At 49.1% G+C, this 16074-nt stretch overlaps 1 protein-coding gene across 3 annotated transcripts in view; it reads right to left on the bottom strand.

Moving 5' to 3' along the window:
- The window catches only part of CYRIA (CYFIP related Rac1 interactor A), a 102459-nt gene that overhangs the window by 58539 nt on the left and 27846 nt on the right, over positions 1–16074 (bottom strand). For 2 of the 3 annotated variants that reach the window (XM_061433265.1, XM_061433263.1), the window contains exon 2: positions 152–303. The gene's annotated coding sequence lies outside the window, so the exon portion shown is untranslated. Of the gene's footprint in view, positions 1–151; positions 304–3552; positions 3777–16074 lie in introns of those variants that run through there. The other variant, XM_061433264.1, reaches the window with a different exon arrangement.

Raw genomic sequence — 16074 nt, 5'->3', positions numbered from 1 at the left:
ATGAGTTCCAATCAGAGATGAGAAATCTGGCCAAAGGACCATCCTTGAGACTTCTGGGTATTCTGGAAGCCCGAATATCATAGATTCTCTGCACTAAAAATGCTGGTCATCACCGTGCTGTCGGCTAAAAGCAAAGACAGTTGTTTCTTACCTGGAGATCTCTCCCGTGACTCGGAGTCACCAATCCAGGCTGACGGAACGAATCAGATGAGCAGCTGTTCAGCCAAGACAAGTCTAGCTCCCCAGGTCAGGGCTGTGGCCCCTGAGAGTCCTGTGGTTTCTCTCTCCCTGGTGAGTGATAATCTGCAGAAAGGGAACACAAGTCATGTTACTAGGAGAGGCCATTTCCTCTTCTACTCTGGCCATAACACATTCATTTACGCAGAGCAGAGACAGCCCCAGAATCACCGATTACCAGGGACGGAAGAAACACAACAACCTTGTCACATGTAGTTGGGGAAACTGAGGCTCAGAGAAGAAAAGAGCCTCACTCAAGGGTCTTGCCACTTGGAGGAAGACTCCAGATCAGAACGTGTCTCTGACTCTTTGGCCTCTGGAATTTTAAAACAAATTTTTAAAAAGCAGCCACGTGACCCATCTGACTTCTCAAACAAGTGGTCATTGACCCTGAATGGAACTCTCTGTTTTTCTTTTTCTTTTTTAAAACAGATTTTCCAAAAGAGAGGTGGCACTTTTTCCAGAATGCTGTTTTTGTAGTTTTTTGTAGTATTACCCCCTGGGAGCTGAATGAGTAAAACAGGCCACCTCAGGCATGTGGTTGGCATGGTTTTCCCATGCCAGAAAAATACTGTTATGGAAGAGAGGGACCCATGAGCACAGTGGTGGGTGGAGTTGGTTTTTTAATGAGAGTCGTCTGTATACCCAGCCCCTAGGTCAGCTGATCTGTCTGTCTCTTTTTGTCTATCTGTCACTACATGTTTCAAGAAAACACAGAAATACACATGGACTCTCCTCCCATGGATATCATCCATTATGTGATTCCCCCACCTTTTTTTTTGTTAAACTATAATTGATTTACAATATTGTGTTAGTTTCTGGTATTCAGCAAAGTTATTCAGTTATGGTAGTAGTTTAGCCACTCAGTTGTGTTCAACTCTTGCGACCCCATGGACTGTAGCCTGCCAGGTTCCTCTGTCCATTGGATTTCCCAGACAAGAATACTGGAATGGGTGCCATTTCCTCCTCTAAGGGATTTTCCTGACCCAGGGATCAAACCCACATCTTCTGCATTGCAGGTAGATTCTTTACCAACTGAGCTACCAGAGAAAGTGATTCAGTTATACATATATACATATATCTGAGTATGTCCATTATGGTTTATTACTGGATATTGAACATAGATCCCTGTGCTACACAGTTCAGTTCAGTTCAGTTCAGTCGCTCAGTCATGTCTGACTCTTTGTGACCCCAAGGACTGCAGCACACCAGGCCTCCCGGTCCATCACCAACTCCCGGAGCTTGCTCAAACTCATGTCCATCGAGTCGGTGATGCTATCCAACAATCTCATCCTCTGTCATCCCCTTCTCCTCCCACCATTAATCTTTCCCAGCATCAAGGTCTTTTCCAATGAGTCAGCTCTCCGCATCAGGTGGCCAAAGTATTGGAGTTTCAGCTTCAACATCAGTCCTTCCAATGAACACCCAGGACTGAACTCCTTTAGGATGGACTGGTTGGATCTCCTTGCAGTCCAAGGGACTCTCAAGAGTCTTCTCCAACACCACAGTTCAAAAGCCTCAGTTCTTTGGTGCTCAGCTTTCTTTTTAGTCCAACTCTCACATCCATACATGACTACTGGAAAAACCATAGCTTTGACCAGACGGACTTTTGTCAGCAAAACAATGTCTCCGCTACACAGTAGGACCTTGTTGTTTTATTATGTGATTTTTCTGAACAGTGTACATTTGAACAGCCACTCCTCTATGCAAAACATCAAAACCAAAGAAGGGATCCCACATTCATGAAGCAAAGCATTCATATCATGTGAATCTTATAGATATAGTTTCCTAATTTATCCTCAAAAACTTCCCCTAAAGGTACCATGAGTTCCATTTTCCCAAAAGGTTAGACCTAGAGCTGAGTTGGAGAGAACTAGAATGCCCTGCAGAGTCATAAAGAAAATTCGGTGCAGAATTAGGCATGGACTCATCTCTGACTCCAAAAATCCGTGTTTTGTTCATCTAAACTGGACTACAGTTATTAGGCCAAAAAACACTAGGAGCTGTCTTATTTTCCAGTGTGTTAGCTTGAAGGCAGGCAAAAGTTCTCTGGCAGCTGTTAATGCTGTCAGGACATGAAGGGTTATTCTCGTTAGATTCTCATTCAGACAAGAGGCTCGAAGGGCCCTGGCTTCCTGTGTGCTGCCAACCAGGGCTCACGTGCCCCAGAGATGCTGGGCTGGCCCTGGCCCCGAGCAGCCAGAGGGCCTGTCAGGAAATCATGATTATCAACGGCCGGCCTCTGTTCCTGGTCTTGGACAACAAGGGACAGGCTGGAGAGATGATGGGGGGTGGAGAAAGGGGAAGAAAAAACAGGAAGTGGCGGGGGAAGGGAAGGAAATGATAGAGAAAACACAGCAACTCCTGCCTGATGAGAAAGGGATTTCTGAGCCTTGCATTTTGGGAAACCAGGTCATGGTGGTAGCGGGGTGGGGAGTGGGGGGATCGGGGTCGGGCCGGGGAGAGAAGTTAGTTTCCTCCACCTTTGGGGTCGTGCCCGTGAATTCCCAGCAGAGCACAGGCCAAGGAGAAGGGTGCCCCCCACGGGCGCTGTGTGCCAGGGCCCCTGACTACAGTGGCTTTCTAAAGAAGAATCCAGGGGAGACCACCTCTCTCACCTCTTGGTTGTGGCTGAAGCCAGAGGTGTCACAAAAGGACCTGGGAACTTTCGAGGCAATCAGTATCAGGGGGTATGATCCCGTCCCCACCCCTGTCCTGCTCAAATGCTCTCAAAATTAGAACCATTTTCATGTGTTTGATTAGGACTTGATCTCCCCCAGTGGGGTCCGGCAAGAATCACACTTTCTTCTATCGCAATACTAAGAGAGTCAAGGCCAGCAGAATGCTGGGTCTCCTCCAGACCATGACTCTAAGTACTTCCAGAATCTTTTCCTTTTGTTCACTTTACTTAATTACAGACACAACGAAAGTCCCCCAACTCCCAGTGGGCACCATTGAGGCTGGCAGTCACCTGGTAAGCTGAACAACCACACAAATAGAAAGCTAAACTAATAACCTGATCACTCTGTAATATCAAAACTAATAATACTTTACAGGATCTGAATGGGTACTAGATGGTAGGCAGGGAATACAGAGGTCCCCCCCCAAGACAAGTCCTAGATACCAGTCCAACCCACTCCAGTGGTTCCCCAAACTTGTTGTGCATCTAGAGAAGCTAAAAAAAAAAGGAAAAAAGTACAGCCCAACCTGGATTTGGGGCCAAGCTTCTGGAGAGATCTGTGTCATCACTGGCTCTGGCCCACAGACCAGCATTTAGATAGCTTGGATCCTCACCCAGCCCTCACAGGGTCCTACCTCCTTCCATCTTGTCCATTCAATCACGGAGACCCTCCCAAGGAGAAGCCTGCTCCAGGGCTCTGGCCTTGATTCTGTAAACTACTCCCCCACCATCCAAACAAACACAGAGCAATGAAAAGCAAGCGTATCTTTGAGAGGAGTCCAAGCTTTTTGAAGGGACGGCTGGCGGTTTCCTGTCTGAGTCACCCACAGGCCAGAGATCCGTCAGGGAGCACAGAGTCAAGTGAAGAAAGACACTGACAACTTCCGCCTCTGGTCCCCACCAGCAGCCCAACTTCACACAACATCAGCACGGGTCTGCTTCTGTTGCCATGGTTACAAATGACCGGAGCCACAGCCACTGTCCCTTTGCCCCAGGGAGGAAACCAGCACCACCCGAGACCACCAGTAGGCGGCGCTGTGGCAGCACCTGAGTGCTGTGCTCAGTGGTGTCTGATTCTGCGACCCCATGACCTGTGGCCCGCTAGGCTCCTCTGTCCATGGGATTCTCCAGGCAAGAATACTGGAGTGGGTTGCCATGCCCTCCTCCAGGGGACCTTCCTGACCCAGGGATCAAACCCGTGTCTCCTGCATTGCAGGCAGCTTCTTTATCACCTGAGCCACCAGGGAAGCCTCTCTTGTCAATATCTTGTCTTCTTTGGTCATTTTAACAGCTTTTTGACCAGAGACGTATTAATACATCTTTTGTTATCCAAACATTATTGACCGGAGTGTTCCAATATTCACTTACATTACAAATGGCTGGTCACAGGCATCAGTTTCTGCAAAAAACTCCCAGATCAATAATGTGTTAAGAGAGGGACAAAGCATGGTGTTATTAGCCCATGTTAAAAATGGGGAAGCTAAAACCCAGAGACATAAAATGACTTCTCCAGGTTCACAGGACAGAACCGAAACCAGAACGGGCATCTCCTGACCTTCTCCAGTCTAGTGACCTGGGACCTTTTCACTGCCTCCTGTCCACCGCCCACCTCGCCTCCCCCTTTCAGCGGGGGGCTGAGAAATAGCTTAGGACGTCTGTGTGTCTGCCATTTTTGAATGGTTCTGAAAGTGGAACCACTGGACAGACAGAAGGTGATACCTATAGACGGTGAGGGAACTGGAGAGCCTGGAAGACCACCTGCCTGCCCTCCAAGCTGAGGGGACTCAGAATCCAGAGCAGGGCAAAGCCTACTTGTTCCAGCCACAGGTTAACCAGCGGCAGGGCCTACACCCTAAGTCAGGGAACCTCAGAACGCTCTCTCCCACAGCAGCAGGAGCCCCGGTCAGTGTGAAGAAAAATACGACTCCTGCTCATCAGGTTCCCACAGTGCATCAGGCGTCACTGAACACTGGAGACCTGGTGACTCCCTGACACACTGGACAGATAGGTGTTCTTCCAGCTGCTTTTACAGACGAGGAAACTGAGGCCTTGTCCAAGGGACTTGGCTTTTGAGCAGTAGAGACAAGAGCTGAATTCCTGCAGTCTGGCTCCATTCCTGCTCTTAACTACTATGCTGTTAATATTCCGTCTCCCCATTTGGCACTAGTGGTAAAGAACCTGTCTGCCAATGCAGGAGATTTAAGGGATGTGGGTTCAACCCCTGAGTCGGGAAGATCCCCTGGAGAAGGGCATGGCAGCCCACTCCAGTATTCTTGCCTGGAGAATCCCATGGACAGAGGAGTCTGGCGGGCTACAGTCCATAGGGTCTCAAAGAGTCAGACATGAATGAAGTGACTTAGCATGCACATACTCCATCCCAAAGCAGTTACATTTTTAAAAAAAAGAAGAAAGAAAGAGACACACAGAACAGTCACTTAGTGGAAAGAAACGGGGAACACAGGAGGCGCACTAGAAGCAGACACTGCCTTCATGCCAAAGGTGGAGGAAAGGAGGAAACTCTCCAGGGTGGGAAATAGTGATTGAAAGGTGCTGAGCAGGCAGGACCAGGATTCTGGTCCCCAGCCCTTCCTGGGTGGCAGCCCTGCCCCCACGCCCTGGGTGTCAGCCAGCACCAGTAAAGGACTTCCTGGCTTCAGTATTGACACAGCACCACTCGTGGGAAGAGGAAGTGAGGTGGGCTGCAGAGGGTTTGAGGGAGGACCCAAGACGGGAGAGACATCAGGGTGGATGGAAGGGATAGTGTTCTTGAGAACTCAGCGCCCGTGTCACAGAGGGAGGGACCCACTGGGCAGCTGGTGAATGAGACTCTGCCAAAAGTTCTCACCCAGAGCAGTGAGTGCACACACTACCAGGGAGCCTGGGTTCTAAGGGTGCCAGGTGAATTCAGACTCAGGAGGAACTGGGGAGCAGGAAAGGACAGAGAACATCCCTCATCATTTCACAGACAGGGAGACTAGAGCCAAAATAACAACAGTCATGACGTCAGCGTCATCATCATGGCAGCCACCATTTATTGACACCTGTCATCTATCAGAAATGAACTAGATGCTTTATATAGGTTATATGGTAATAACATAAACTCTAAGAAGGCCGTATGATTATTCTTAATTTATAGTTGAGATAAGCTAAATCATATCCTAAAGGATAAGTAGCTAGTTGGTTAGGAGCAAGGATCTGAACTGTTGTCTGACATTTTGGTCCATGGTCTTACCTCTAAGCTACGTGTGTCATGAGATGGTGACAGGCTCTGCCCATGACTGATGGTGCTAACCCACAACCAACTTTTGAACTGTTAAAGCACAAAGGTACAGGTCTTTAAACTTAGACATATTATCCACACTTTATCCATACTATGTATCCACTTATGTATCCATGCTACATATCCACCTATATGGTTACATACTATTAAGGTAATCAAGCAGCTTCTGATCCAAACCTGGGTTCTTGCCAGAGTGAAACGGGCCTATTAATAATGCTGCTGGGGAACTTCCCTGGTGGTCCAGCAGTTGAGAACCCCCTCTTCTAATGCAGGGGGCATGAGTTCGATCCCTGGTCAGGGAACTAAGATCCCACGTGCTGCATGGTGCAGCCAAAAAAATAAAAAATAAACTGAGGGACTGCAACAGAAATCAATGAATCAGAAAACAGGAAAAAATTAAAATAATAATCGTGCCGCTGGGACAACACGCATTAACCAGTCCTGTCCCAGGCACACAAAGACCTTTTGTCACCCTGCTATAACCACAGTCCCGGGGGTGGGTTCTTTTAAGCCTCACTGATTCGGTGGAGAATGCTACTGCATGATCTCCTGCTTTCTAATTTACCCAAACACTCCTCTGCAACAATCCACTCTCCCTTTGCTCACCAGAAAGTCTTCTACACCTGTTGGCCTCATGGGCCTTACGGATAAAACAGGCAAGCTGATGATAAAGCGGATATCCTATGATTTGGGAAGCAAGGGTGTGACTTGTTCAGCAATAGATTTTGAAAGCACTGCTGGGCGCCTGGTGCCCTCGCACCCAGAACCTCAACAGGCAGGTGTTCTGATAACCAGCCAGTCCCCCAGACCTGAGGGCTCGGCGTCTCTCTCATCTCTGGCGGCCCAAGGCAACAGGATAGGAAACATTGCAAAGAGAAGCTGCTGCATCCTGCTGGAGAAACCGCCACCCATGACAGGACCCAAGACCCTGCTTCCTTGGAAGGGGGTGCAGGGCTGGGACAGGTGCCCTGTCTCCATTGCCAGCAGGCACCGATCCCCCAACCCTTGGAGGGTGTGGGGTTATACCCACCTGTCCAGGGATCTCTCCTCTGACTCTATGAGCCTGGGGAGGAGGGAGGCGGCACTTAAAGCTTGTTTTTTGTTTCTTAAGCTTTTTGTTTCTTTTCCGCCTTCTTAAGAATCTCTGATCAAGAGGAAAAAAGAATCTGCTGTTCTTTTGAAACAGGAAATCAGTCTTAAATCAATCTCACACATCAATACAAGTGAAATGCTAACAAGAGAGCAACAGGCACTAAGTCCATTCTCTTAAGAGCTGTTTCCTGCAGTTATTTAATCAGGGGCATCCCAGGACCTCTGGTCCAGTGATTCTCTGACAGCTCAGGAAAGCTCAGTGGTACTGGGGAGCCCAGAGACCCCCAGAGGGACTGGTGAAGACACAGGCTGCAGGGCCCTGCAATAATGCACACAGCCAGCCTCTTGTTTTGCATAGAAGTGTCTGCTAGTGATGATTTTTGATTAAGAGAAAGACTTTTTTTTTCCCCCAAATTAGGTCACATTCATATGCCATTGGGGTTTAGGGCATGGACTTATCTTTTGTGGACTTATCTTATTCAACTCTCTGGGGTTCCCCGGTGGCCAGGGTTCCCTGCCTGCCAAAGCAGGAGATGCCGAGATGTGGGTTCAATCCCTGGGTGAGGGAGATACCCTGGAGTAGGAAATGGTAACCCCCTCCATTACTCTTGGCTGTAAAATCTGATGAACAGAGGAGCCACAGTCCACGGGGTCGCACAGACCTGGACACAACTGAGAGAATAAACCACAATTCAACCCACTACTGCTATCAAGTTATTGCTATTACTATTATTAAAATTATTGGTCGTGCCATTTAGGGGATGCCTGAAACCTCAGGGAGGGAAGGGACTTAGTTAACAGCACCCAGCAAGTAGATGGCAAAACCAAGATCAGAACACAGTTCTCCTGACTGACTCCTGCTTCTTCTATCTCAGCATGTGACCCCCTTGCGCTAGGGGCTAAGGGCAAGGAGCCCAGACTGGAGCAGGAAACGGCCCATAGACAGACAGTGACAGAACCTGGGCTCAGGCCATCCCAGACCGTCAGAGAGCAAAGGGGGACAGGGGCGACACAACCCTCACTCTTCCTCACTCGGTGCCGGACGTCGGGCGCACATCACGTGACTGCCTCGTGTGTGACAATCACAAGGTTGGTTCCATCAGGTCATCCCCTGGGGTCAGAGAGTGGGAGACACCTTAGAGATCCAAGGAGATCAGCCTCCTCTCCCTGACAAGCCTGAGTACCAGCACAGTCAAATCGCAGATCTCTGGGGCTCCTTCATGTTCCTGCCTCCCTTCCCAAGGCTACAACTCCAGGAACACCCCCTTTCTGGAAGGACGAGGGCACAACTTAACAGGCTTGCATGCACGGCCATCGGCGGTGGTGCAAGCCTAGACACTGAATGCTTCGTGGTGGAGCCAGGAAACCTTGGTCTAGCCTGAACTTGGGTCTTGCTTGGGCTCCGTGACCTCTGGTCCCTCACTACCTCTCTGATCTTCAGATGCAAAGTCCGCTCAGTGCAGCCGTACAGCCACATACATGAGCAAGCCTCTCCGGGCTACTCTGAAGATCAAATGAGCCTCGAAAGCACCACAGCTATTTACGTTCATATGCTCTCTCTGCCACTGAGCGAAAGTGCCTTGAGAGGAGGGGCCCACGTCTTCCTAATTTTCACAAGCTATCACAATGAGCTCAAAGTCCTGCACAAATGACAAACACTCATGGCCAAGTTTGTAAAATCCAGCCTCCCTGGGGGCAGTGAACGGCTCAGGGTGGCTAGAGAGGGAGAAAGAGGCAGCAGATACACAGTAGAAAGAGGCTGGCATCAGGTTGTGGAGGACCCTACACATGCCCATCCTTTCTGTGTGGCCAAGCAGTGAGCTCGTCTATCAGATGTTTTTGTACTAGTGGGAGGACGGAGCTGTGGAAAGAGCCTGGGGTCTTGTGCCCAACAGTCACGAGCTGTAATTTTTGGACACCTGGACACCTGGCTGCCCTGTCTGCTCAATGGTAATGATCTCTCCCTTTTAGGCATGTGGGCGACCCAACATAAAAAGTGGCCAGTCCAAAAAGAAAAAAAAAGTGGTCCATGCAGTGCATGTGTGCTCAGTCATGTTTAACTTCTTGTGACCCCATGGACTGTAGCCCACCAGGCTCCTCTGTCCATGGGATTTCCCACGCAAGGATACTGGAGTGGGTTGCCATTTCCTTCTCCAGGGGATCTTTCCAACCCAGGAATTGAACCCAGATCTCCTGCATTGCAGGCAGATTCTTTACCATCTGAGCCATAAGGGAAGCCCTCAAATTCAGCAAATACAACTGCCCCCTAAATAAGTGGAGCAAAAAACTGACCTGGGCTATCAGATTCAATGATTGTTATGGAAGTTCGAAGTCAGTGCTGCCTGGAGGTAACTAAGAAATGGTACCACGGCCAGATTGGACTAAGCACAGCCTGAGAGCCAGTCTGGCTGGAGGCATTTGTTGTCCAAGTTCCCAACGACCCTGTTGCACTCCAGCACCTCGTGCAAAGCCTGGCCGCACTCCTGCACCCAAAAGCCACAAGAGTCTCACAGGGCAAGTACCACCCAAGGACCACAAACCACCTGCAAACTCCCAGCAGCCCCTGGTCATTGACACAAGGCACCATTGAAGTGGTTTGGGTTGGTTGTTCTACAGAGGCCTTGCTTACGCCATGAGGCTAGGTAGGGTCGGGGTAGGGGTAGGAGGCGGCAAAGCACAGGGGGTTGAGAAGCGAGAGATCTGGGCTCCAGTTTCTGCTCTGACCCTAAATCTCTCTCAGAGCCCAAGCACATCACTCAGCACTATCTGCATCACGAATGGAGAGGTCTTTGGAACTCAGGGCTCTCAAGATCTAAGACAGCCCTTCAGTGGAGTGTTTCTAAAAGAACTTAGCCTGGGATATATATTATATACTGCCCTTGGAGAGAGTGGTTTTCTGACAAGCCAGGCCTCTGCTGAAAGCTGTGAAAGCGGAGGTCCTCCTGCAGACACCTCAGGTCAAATCCAACAGGTTCTAGTTCTCACCCCACTGACTCTTGCTGTGCAACCCTGGGTGAGATGCTTTACCCCTCTGAGCCTCAGTTTTCCTCACGTGAGACTCAGTGGTAATGACATTCTGCTCATGTCATTTCCCAGCAAGCTCTGTTTTCTAAAACTTCAAAGAAAGTACAAATCTCCTTTCTCTCGGACGTGATGAGGCTAGTCAGACTCCACCCTCCCAGACAGAGCCAGACACACCTTCACAAAGCAGGGATGGGAGAGATGAGGGGCCGTGCATTACGCTCAGGAAGAGGAGAGGGTCCCTGTCAACAGCGGCAACAGTGATGAGAACGGGCTGCAGTGACAGCTGGGAGCCGGCTTATCTGAGCTGATGACAAGATGCCCGTAAGCCTGGCCCAGGCAGACAAATACTGGGGACCCTCAGACAATAGCACAGCTGCTCCAGTTCCTGGGCCCCCCTCTGTTGCGAGGCAAATTAGGAATCGTTAAATCAGCATTCATCCTCAAGATGCACAGGGCTTCTGCCTTTCTCAATAGCACAGGGATGTAGGGGGCAAATGCACACACCTCCCCATCAGGGTCCCAGACACCCTACACCTGGCCCTAGGGGGAGAGAAGGGGGAACCATGGACATAAAAAATGCCTGGGATGAGATCAGACTGACTACAGAAAAATGCATCGTCCTTCTGAGACCCATTAATTTCTAACGAAACCCATATTCCTAAGACGTGTTCAAATCTCTCCATGATCAGGTCCATACTGAAAGAGAACCACCATTATATAACCTCTCACTTTAAGCCCAGTGTTCTTCCGCCCTGTTCTGCAGCCCAGACTTACCTCTCCACACACCTCCCTCCTTTTTACCATCCATCCAGGCCAGCAGCAGTCTCACCTCCTCCAAGAAGTCTTCTCTGATACTTTTCTGATACCCAGTCCACACGGACCTCTGTTTTGTCTGAACTCTCATAGCACTTTCGGCCTGCACCAGTCAGCGTTTTTGCTTCATCGCTTTTTGACTGTTCTCTTATACCAGCCTCCCAACTGGTTTCATCCTGCCTGGACTCAGACCCATGTTCTGCAGAAAGAGCTTTCTAAAGCATATCAGATGATGTGTGTTCCCTGCTTAAAACTCTGCTAGTACTTCCTACCACTTCTAAGGTCAAATTCAAATGTCACGGCATACTCCCGCCCCTCCGCTGAGCCTGCCTACGCTCCAGTGACACCAAAGTACTCCTGAGTTTATATATTGAGGTGGTACCAAGAGTGGGATAAGAACTCAGTTGAGAATTCCTCCCACAGTTTCAAGGTCCCCTCCCCACGTCAAATGCTGGACCACAGAGAAGATGGCTAGGAGCAAATGGCATTGAACCATGACCAAGGTAAAAAGAGTCAAGACCAACTAAGTGCTCAGTCATGTCTGACTCTGCAATCCCATAAACTGTAGCCCACCAGGTTCTTGATCTTAATAAGCTTACAGCAATGTAGTCTTCAGCCATTCCATTGACCAGCCAATGGGAGAGTAGGCATTTGAGACTGGGACATAAGACAGTTCATTTGTTCTTTACAACCACAGTGATGAGGCAATGTTCACAGCCATGGAAATTGAGGCTTACAGAAGCTGAGCTCATGCCTGAACTAAAACTCCAGCCAAGATTCCACCTAGGTATTCTGGAATGATATATGGAACCCTGCAGCCCAGTGGCCATCACTACTTTGTACCGCTAAGTACCTCCCATTCAACTTGTCTGATGCTGGGCAAAACACTTTGTTCCTGCCTAAGAGTTCATTCTGTCCAGGAGACCCTCCTGATGAGCTCCTGTAACTCCTTAGATGGAAAGATTGTGAAACTGGATGTCCATCTAAAAGAAAAGGGAGAAAATTCCACTCTAACTGTTCTATAGTTATCCAGAGGTGATCAGAAACCCTGACTAGTCTAATCATACCCCCAATCATACCTCACAGTCATAAGAGTGTGTGTTTATGGTAGAAAGCGTAGAAGAACAAGGTTTGGAAGACAGAAAGACCACTGTATGGATGCTGTGTGGACAGAAGCACCCACGGCACCAGCTCACCAGAGCCAATTATACCTATGTCTTCCCAACTTCACATTCAGTGAGGTCTTATAATTAGAAACCGCCCATGTGGGAATACTTACACTGTGGAAATTGGCAAACACTCCTAGTCAGGTTTGTTTATGTTTTTCCCCAGAGGGTCAGTTATTAAACATTAACCAGGCACAACTCAATGGATCCATCAGAAGTCACTGAGTTAGGATGATGGGGGATTCAAACTGTAGCCACAGCTGTGCTCCCAACTCACCATTTGGCCTGAGCACATTTCTCTCCTTCTTGATCCTCAATGACTTTAACTGTAGACTGGGAGCAAAGAATCCTTGCTTTCCTGACACATGACTGTATAAGGAGGACGGTGGACCTAAGTGCATCTGAGTAAACGTAAAGATAGCTTGGTTGGTAAAGAATCTGCCTTCAATGCAGGAGACCCCAGTTCGATTCCTGGGTCAGGAAGATTTGCTAGAGAAGGGATAGGCTACCCACTTCAGTACTCTTGGGCTTCCTTTGTGGTTCCGTTGGTAAAGAATTCGCCTGCAATGCGGGAGACCTGAGTTCGATCCCTGGGTTGGGAAGATCCCCTGGAGAAGGGAAAGGGTATCCACTTCAGTATTCTGGCCTGGAGAATTCCACGGCCTGGAGAATTCTGTGGCCTGGAGGAGTCCATGGGGCCGCAAAGAGTCGGCCACGACTGACAGACTTTCATCTTCACTTTCAAAGTTGTGAGGGTGTATTTGGCAACGTCTGCAGGCATTTCCGGTTGTCACAGCTGGAGTGTGTGCAGTGCGACTGGCGTCTTGTGTGTAGAGGCCAGAGATACTGCTAAACACCCTACGATGCACAGGACGTTTCCAAAACAAAGACTTATTTTGCCCCAAATGTCAGTAGTGCCAAAGTTGAGAAGCCCTGAACTAAAGATACTTAAACATGTGGCCTGTTGAAGTTCCCTGAACACATCAGCATCCAAGAGGAAAATAAAGGCAACTCGGGTCAGTTGGAGGAACCCTGGAGGGTCAGTGGGTGCAGAACAGGGTGGTAAGTGCTACAGGGCGACAGCCCAAGGATATGAGCTTCTGCACCAGCACAGTGCCTGGCATACAGTAGGTGCTCAGTAATGATCTGTGGGAAAAGCAATGAGTCTAGCTGGGACCCAAAGTGTAGTCTCTCTAGTAGACTCACACTCGTGTGTGCGCACCCTCCATCACAGGGACACCAGCTAGAAGAAACTGACAAGAGGGATTTCACCTCCTCTGGGAGGGAGATGGGAGGAAATGGTGTGACATCCCAGCCCCGGGGACTCAGCTTCAACAAATAATCACCAGCCTGACAGTCACAGCAGCCAGCCGTGGTCAGAAAAGCAACCTTATTTAAGTCACTTTCTAATGGGAGTTGAAGCATCTTGAAAGGTGAGGTTTTTGAACCCTCTCTGGGGAGGTGATTGTTAAAAACACACAGCAGGCAGTCTGGCTTTCCACACATTCACAAACCACTTTTTTTTTTTTTTAAGACAATCCTTTTATCCCTTGTACCACTTGGGACTGCAAATGCATTTAGCACAAACCACCCGAAGCAGAAACAGCGTTGGTTAAGAAACCCTCCAAGCACCAGGGGAAGCGGGCTGGCATGGCCCAGATGCTCACAAGAGAAAAGCGATGACATGCCACATACCAACTGCCCCAACTCCTCTGGGGCCTGAAGTCAGCAGGGCTGTGGGGAGAAGCTTTGCCACAAGTCTTTCCTGGAAGACCCCCGGCGAGCCTCTCAGTTCCCTGTCCCTGGGCTGGACTGGGAGAGGCGGCCCATTTCTCAGGGAGCAGATGACAGGACGGGACCCCCCTCAGTGTCTCCCTGACCATGAGCCATCTGACTCACAAAGCCCTGTAATTAAAACCCCAAGGGTTCAGAGCTAGTTCTAGATGTAGCTGGACCCAGCGGCTTCTCAGGCACCAGAGCTGCCAGCAGAATGACGAGGGTCTATTGATTTATCCTGGTCGACTGATGACAGGTCACTCAGCTACCAATTAGGCTCGCAGGATGCCAGGGCTGGAAGCCACCTGAGTATCTGCTCCCCTCCCCCAATCCTCTTTAAGAATGAGGGGCCCCTGGCCCAGGGGAGGGGTGCACTGCCCCAGGCCTGTTGTGGGGTTTTCTATTGACTCTTAGTTGAGGGTACTTTTGTGACTGCTCAGTGAGTCTTTTTGTTCAGGTCTCTGAACTCTAAATGGTGAAACTTGGAGAATTCAGTTCAGTTCAGTCGCTCAGTTGTATCCAACTCTTTGCAATCCCATGCAGCATGCCAGGCTTCCCTGTCCATCACCAACTCCCGGAGCTTACTCAAATTCATGTCCATTGCGTGGGTGATGACATCCAACAATCTCATCCTCTGTCTTCCCCTTCTCCTCCCACCGTCAATCTTTCCCAGCATCAGGGTCTTTTCCAATGAGTCAGTTCTTCACATCAGGTGGCCAAAGGATTGGAGTTTCAGCTTCAGTCCTTCCAATGAATATTCAGGACTGGTTGGATCTCCTTGCAACACAAGAGACTCTCAAGAGTCTTCTTGGAGCGTAGGCATAAGCTAATTGTGGTCCAGGTAGGACTTGGGGCCACAGGATGGAAGCAGGGTAGTTTCAGGGAAAGAAATTTACAAAGTAACCACCACTCGGTGAGAACTTGGCTCCATCCTTGGCTGAACTTGGCCCCTTCCATGCTCATCTCTCATTCATTTCTCATGTCCATGACCCAGCAACAGGTCATGACTCAGGCTAAGAGAAGTAAAGAAAGGCACTAAAGCCCAAAGGAAGGCACTGAAACTAGTGAATCCCTTTGATTCCGATGTTCTTGCCTTAAACAAATTATTTTCTTTTTCATTTACAGTCCTAATATTGAAAGAAACAGTACAATAATGTCTTCAGTAACGCCTGCATTTTATTTTACAAAATAAAAAAATCATTTTGCTTCATTATTAATCATCTTCAGAATGACCTGAGAGCAGGCTTGACTTTTTTTCCTACTAAAAAATTCCTACGAAAATGGTCAATATTTCTAGACGTGGCCCCAAGGGCCTGGGTCAGTAGAGGAGATAAATAAGATGCCTCCTGGGACCTCATCTTGGAATCTGAGAGCAGCTATGCAACTGAACGACACAGGAGACAGTATAAAACCCTGCCTAGTGGGCTGACCCCTTGAATGGGGGTGCCTCCAAACAGAGGTACAGCAATAAGGAGAAGGAATCCCACTGAGGTCTGCCCTGCCGCCTGTCACTAGCTTTCTGTGTTTCTTCCATTTGGGGATAAAGATTCTGAGAACAAAGTATGGCCCCCTCGTCCGTGTTTACTAGGAACTCAGGAGCTAGCAGGAAAGATAAAGACAAGAAACAAGAATTAAAATACAGTTTGGTGACTGCTGTAAGGGGGAAGCAGAGGCTCGTGTGGGAGCACAAATGGGGGACCCCGAACTCCATCCACGTGGTGGGAATCCAGTCAGTCAAGGCTTCGTGGAGGGGTTAATGTCTAAGTCTGGGATCCACACAGGACTTAGCCAGGCCAACATGGGGGTTGAGAAGGAGAGGGGGGAAAGAGGACAGAGGTCATAAGGCAATAAAAATGAATGGAGGTGATGAAGCTCCTAATGTAAGACACTCTGTGAGTTGGGTATGGCTGGTTCAGTTCAGTTCAGTCGCTCAGTCGTGTCTGACTCTTTGCCACCCCATGGACTGCAGCACGCCAGACCTCCCTGTCCATCACCAACTCCCAGAG

This window comes from Bos javanicus, chromosome 11 (genome assembly GCF_032452875.1).
Source record: "Bos javanicus breed banteng chromosome 11, ARS-OSU_banteng_1.0, whole genome shotgun sequence".
Taxonomy (NCBI): domain Eukaryota; kingdom Metazoa; phylum Chordata; class Mammalia; order Artiodactyla; family Bovidae; genus Bos; species Bos javanicus.
This window is presented reverse-complemented; position numbering and strand designations above follow the sequence as displayed.